The following is a 6,324-nucleotide window of genomic DNA, read 5'->3' as shown; positions in this document are numbered from 1 at the left end:
GGAGAGGTATATTTTGATAACCACAAAGACAGGCTCACTGTTGTGACGGGAGCGTGGCACATTCCACTGCCCACCCAACGGCTTGTAACGCAGGGAGAACCGAATCCAAGTGCTTTTATGACAGAAAGAGAGAGAGAGAGAGAGAGAGAGAGAGAGAGAGAGAGAGAGAGAGAGAGAAGGAAAGAAAGAAAGAGAGAGAGAAAGAAAGAAAGAAAGAAAGAAAAGAAAAGAAAAGAAAAGAGAAGAAAAGAAAAGAGAAAAGAAAAGAAAAAAGCAAAGCAAAGCAAAGCTGATTATTTGTATTATGTGTGACACTGATAACTCCAAAACCACGTCTTTTTAAAATAAACCAACAGGGGCGCCTGGGTGGCTCAGTTGGTTAAGCGACTGCCTTCGGCTCAGGTCATAATCCTGGAGTCCCGGGATCGAGTCCCGCATCGGGCTCCCTGCTCAGTGGGGGGTCTGCTTCTCCCTCTGATCCTCTTCCCTCTCATGCTCTCTGTCTCTCATTCTCTCTCTCTCAAATAAATAATAAAATCTTAAAAATAAATAAATAAATAAAATAAAATAAAATAAATCAACAACCTTGAAATTGGCTTTAACGCCAAAGAAGTTGCACCTGCGTCCACTAAAAAGTCAATCGATTGTTTCCCCCCTATCAGGCTCCTGTGGGGAAAGTCTGAAGCGGGCGGTCTAAGACCAGGGGAGCCCTCGGGCCCCTTCCTGCTAGTTTGGGAGGTGCTCCAATTTAAACCTCCTAAGGAGGTGGCCCAAGGGCTTGGGGTGTTTTTTGCTCCTTGATAAGGGGGTGGGGGGGAGGAGGAGGAGGAGAAGGGGGAGCCCATGGCACTGAGGGGGGGGCGGGGAGGGGGGAAAGGGCGGCTGAGACGGCGGCAGGGGAGTAGAGCGCTCCAGGCACACACACCAGTGGTGCAGAAACGGGGCAGGGGAGGCGGCAAGGGGGCCATTGGCAAGGCCCAGGGCAGATTTACATTTACAGTTTGGGACGAACCTTTTCTTTTTTTCCTTTTCCGCCTCCGCCTCCGCCCCCGCCCCTTTCTTCATCTCGTTCTGCTAAATAGGCTTTGTCTGTGGTGGCTTTTCAGCCCTCCGGAAGCCAGTGGGTTGGGCATCGGTTCTGGTGCCTGTACTTGGGGAGGAGGAGGAGTGGGTTTCAGATTTCCAGCATCGGCCTGTCTTCCTCCTCTTCTTCATTATTTTGACTGTTGGGAAGTGGGAGTCAGGTCAGGTGTGTTAAATTTTTGTCTATCTCTGGACCGTCCCTCGGGTCCCTTCCCTTGAGGCATCTTTATTGTGGAGTGACATAAGAGTCTGAATGTAGGGAATTTCATCCCAGAGCATGTGAGCTTGAAAAACTTCTGGGTTTATTCTTTTTTTTTTTTTTTTTTTTTTTAATTTTTTTATTGTTATGTTAATCCCCATACGTTACATCATTAGTTTTCGATATAGTGTTCCATGATTCATTGTTTGTGCATAACACCCAGTGCTCCATGCAGAACGTGCCCTCCTCAATACCCATCACCAGGCTAACCCATCCACCCACCCCCCTCCCCTCTAGAACCCTCAGTTTGTTTTTCAGAGTCCATCGTCTCTCATGGTTCGTCTCCCCCTCCGATTTCCCCCCCTTCATTCTTCCCCTCCTGCTACATTCTTCTTCTTTTTTTCTTTCTTAACATCTATTGCATTATTTGTTTCAGAGGTCCAGATCTGAGATTCAACAGTCTTGCACAATTCACAGCGCTTACCAGAACACATACCCTCCCCAGTGTCCATCACCCAGTCACCCCATCCCTCCCACCCCACCCCCCACTCCAGCAACTCTGGGTTTATTCTTATCTGAGTTTTACCATGCCCGATTTTTACAAGCACCTGCCTCTAAACTCTTTAAATAGGGGCACCTGTGTGGCTCAGGCGGTTAAGTGTCTGCCTTGCGTTCACGTCATGATCCTGGGGTCCTGGGATGGAGCCCCACATCCGGCTCCCTGCTCCGCGGGGAGTCTGCTTCTCCCTCTCCCAATGCCCCCCACCCCACCCCCAGCTCCTGTGCTCTCTCACTCGCTTTCTTTCAAAGAAATAAATAGAATCTTTAATAAAAATAAAACTCGGGGCACCTGGATGGCTCAGTGGTTATGTGTCTGCCTTTGGCTCAGGTCATGATCCCAGGGTCCTGGGATCGAGCCCCCGCATCGGGCTCCCTGCTCAATGGGAAGCCTGCTTCTCCCTCTCCCACTCCGCCTGCTGGTGTTTCCTCTCTCGCTGTGTCTCTATCTGTCAAATACATAAATAAAATCTTAAAAAAAATGAATTAAATAAAATAATAAAAATAAAACTCATTAAATAGAGCTCCTTTACAAATGGATGTTAGCAATAGCAGCCGGAGGTAGAGGAAATTCCTCACATGTGTAACACATACGGACACACAGACACAAACAAGATGCAAACAAATTTTAGCCTTTGTTTCAGTCTTATTTGTGGAGAGGACATGAATGGAGAGGACATGAAAGACCCAATGTTCAAATCTCCCCCTTTTATTAAAACAAATCCAACTGCGAGGCAGCATTACCGAGTACAGATCCCATCCATCAGTTGTTTTCCATTTCCAATGGAAACAGGGTCGGTTTTGTGCAAAGATACCAAAAGCTGCAGCAACAAACCAACCAAATGAAGACCAGAGCATCTCCCTGAGTGTTGGTTCCTCCCCAAAAGTCGGGACTTCACTGAGGGAACCAAAGAGCTTCCTAGTTTCTGATCACCTGGTCTCATAGCAGGCTTTCTCTAATTGTGTACACAATTCAGACATGTCAAAATAACCCCACTTGGGCCATCTGAGACTCGTGTTATCGTGAAATGTTTCCCATGCAAGTAAGCACTTGCAAGTATAGGCTCCCTGTGCATTGTACATGTAGCCTGCAGGTGTTTCTTGTGAGGGTGGGCAGTTGTTTCCTCAACATTTGGTGCAGGGTTATACAGGGTTTTGGTTTGTTTTGTTGGTTTGGTTTTCTGCACACGTGTGTGTGTGTGTGTGTGTGTGTGTGTGTGTGTGTGTGTTTTGGGGCGCACACAGACACACAGACACACACGAAACCTGTTTGTTCTCTCCCTAGGCTACAAAAAGCTCAGGGGCGCCTGGCTGGCTCTCTACCAGCAGCACGCTGCTGACTCTTGATCTCAAGAGTCCTGAGTTCCAGCCCCACGTTGGGCGTAGAGACTCCTTCCACAACAGCAAAAAATAATACCGAAAAGCTCGAAAAACGCCTGGGCCCCGGGCAGGATGTCTATGCCAACCAGACCTCCATGAAAAACACTTTGTACGGCGACAGAAGGACAGAGGCAGCATCCTACCCCCAACCCCACAGCCTGCCTCCTTTCCGGCCAAATGGCCAGCATCTGGGAACGGCTTTGAAACATTCTCAGTCAATGACTTGGGCCTGCCTGTTGGGAAGAGCGCTATGCTGTTCATTTCCCTCCTGGGTGAGCCTAGGAGGGTGAAGCGGCGGTAGCTCTCAGTGGGGGAGGGGGCGCCACGCGATCCAAGACACAGGACCAGTGTGGGAGCATGAGATCTGTATGGCCCCGAGGGGTACAGGGTAGCCTGTGAATCCTTTTCCAAAGAAAAGCGGCAACATGAGACCGTGCAACACACCTTTCCACACCATCTGCTGATGATGCTACTAGGACTTCTGTCCTCAGAGATGACACTATTTTACCACCGCCTAAAGTTTTGTTCTGTTCTTTTATTTTTTTTGTTATGTTAATCCCCATACATTCCATCATTCGTTTTGGATGTAGTGTTCCATGATTCATTGTTTGTGCATAACACCCAGTGCTCCATGCAGAACGTGCCCTCCTCAATACCCATCACCAGGCTAACCCATGCTCCCACCCCCCTCCCCTCTAGAACCCTCAGTTTGTTTTTCAGAGTCCATCGTCTCTCATGGTTCGTCTCCCCCTCCGATTCCCCCCCGTTCATTCTCCCCCTCCTGCTATCTTCTTTTTTTTTTTTTTTCTTAACATCTATTGCATTATTTGTTTCAGAGGTCCAGATCTGAGATTCAACAGTCTTGCACAATTCACAGCGCTTACCAGAGCACATACCCTCCCCCGTGTCTATCACCCAGTCACCCCATCCCTCCCACCCCACCCCCCACTCCAGCAACCCTCAGTTTGTTTCCTGAGATTAAGAATTCCTCATATCGGTGAGGTCATAGGATACATGTCTTTCTCTGTTCGACATACTTCGCTCAGCATAATACCCTCCAGTTCCATCCACGTCGTTGCACATGGCAAGATCTCATTCCTTTCGATGGCTGCATAATATTCCATTGTATATATATACCACATCTTCTTTATCCATTCATCTGTCGATGGACATCTTGGCTCTTTCCACAGTTTGGCTATTGTGGACATGGCTGCTGTAAACATCGGGGTGCACATACCCCTTCGGATCCCTACATTTGTATCTTTAGGGTAAATACCCAGTAGCCACGGCCTAAAGTTTTAAGAGAAGGGGTCGGGGGACTCGGTAGCACGGGAAAATCATTCCGTCGTCCCACTCATCTTAATGGCTCCTCGTGGGAAACGAGGACGCCATACCAAGGAGCAGAGCACCGATCCATGGAAACACATGGGTGAGCCCCAAAAACATGACACTAAGTAAAAGGAACCCGACAGCCAGGGTGACATAATGCCTCGGGGTTCCACGGGTATGAAAAAGCCAGCCGAGGGCGCCTAGGTGGCTCAGTCGTTAAGCGTCCGCCTTCGGCTCAGGTCATGATCCCGGGGTCCTGGGATCGAGCCCCGCATCGGGCTCCCTGCTCCGCGGGAAGCCTGCTTCTCCCTCTCCCACTCCCCCTGCTTGTGTCCCCTCTCTCGCTGTGTCTCTCTCTGTCAAATAAATAAATAAAATTAAAAAAAAAAAAAAAACCACCCAAGAAGAACAACAACAACAACAACAACAACAACAACAACAACAACAACAAAAGAAAAAGCCAGCCGAAATAGCCCCATCCTAAAGGGAGGGAGCGAGCAAGCAGATCGGAGGCTGTTGGGGGAGAACAGTGAAGAGAGCCAGGGTGAGGGTGAGGGTGAGGGTGAGCGTGACGGTGGGTGGGGGCGAGGCGCGGACAGGAAGGGGGGAGGGGTAGTAGAGGTGTTTATTTCTTTTGGCGGTGATGGAAATGTTCTGGAAATTGCAGTGAGGGTTGTGCAGCTTTGTGAGCCACCTTAAAAAAAAAAAAGAAGGCCACCAAATGGCACACGTTTAAGAGTATGCGAAATATGGCATGCGAATTGTATCTCCACTTCGAAAATCTGTGACGAAACAATGTAATGGACATAGGGAAGGAGGGAGGGAAGGAGGGAGGGAGGGAGGGATGGACGGGACCCTCACCCTGGCTCTCTTCACCGTTCGATCCATCGATCCATCGACCGATCGATCCATCCATCCATCCATCCATCCATCCATCCATCCATCTATGCATGCCATGCATGCAGTCTGTCGGTTCATGTAGACATCAAAGGGGGGGAGGAGGGGAAGGGGGGAAGGGGGGAAGGGGGGAAGGGGGAGGGGGGAGGGGAAGGGGGAGGAGGGCGTGCATGATACTGGGCATGGTTTTTATTCTGAGTGCTTTTATTTGTTCCCCAAACTAATCACCTCTGTGGAGATAAACAAAAGATCACCCACACGAGAACGGGAATCCTTTCTTGAGGGCAAGAGAGTCTGCGGTCGGCCACCACCGCCTGGGTCTGGCAGAGACGCCAAGCAAACGCAGGCCAGGCGGAGGAGTGGAAAAGCTTTCTGGTGACAAAAGGGGAAGGTCCGATGAGAGGTTGTTGGGGGTGGGGGAGCAGGACAGGAGCTGACTAGAAGAGGAGTGTCCTAGGTCATTTCAGGGAAAGAGAAACTTGATTTCCGTCCGTGGGTCCATCGATCTCATTCTCTGGATCTAGCTCTATGGAGAATCTCAAGGTTTTAAGTTTGTTGAATTGATGATGTCGAAGGCGCTTAGGGAAGAACAGAGGTTCCCATCTCCGAAATGATCCTCAAAAATCATTGAGGATCATTTCCATCCTACTTCCATCCGCCTCTGGACTGCCTCCCGAAACCCACGCTCTAGCCACACCCCGCCTCCCACCCTTCCCCCCTCGCCCCGCCTCGCCCCGCCTCGCCCCGCCTCGCCGCTGGGCCTTTCTCCAGCTTCTTCCCCGCCCGCCCCATTCTCCCCCCCCCCCCCCCAACCTCGCAGCACCCATCCCGATTCCTCCCAAACCCTCCCCACCAGTGGCTGGACCTCTCTGGTCGAC

General features: G+C 50.2%; 1 protein-coding gene across 1 annotated transcript in view; it reads right to left on the bottom strand.

Annotated features, from left to right (window-relative positions):
• Positions 1 to 1,013: 1,013 nt before the first annotated feature.
• LOC144380822 (uncharacterized) overlaps positions 1,014 to 6,324 on the bottom strand; it is a 22,799-nt gene continuing 17,488 nt past the window's right edge. Inside the window, exon 2 of the mRNA XM_078065605.1 lies at positions 1,014 to 6,324. This exon is cut by the window's right edge and continues 576 nt beyond it. The gene's annotated coding sequence lies outside the window, so the exon portion shown is untranslated.

Source organism: Halichoerus grypus, unplaced genomic scaffold, assembly GCF_964656455.1.
Source record: "Halichoerus grypus unplaced genomic scaffold, mHalGry1.hap1.1 HAP1_SCAFFOLD_198, whole genome shotgun sequence".
Classification (NCBI taxonomy): Eukaryota; Metazoa; Chordata; class Mammalia; order Carnivora; family Phocidae; genus Halichoerus; species Halichoerus grypus.
Note: the sequence above shows the minus strand (reverse complement) of the source record. Positions and strands in the feature narration are given on the sequence as shown.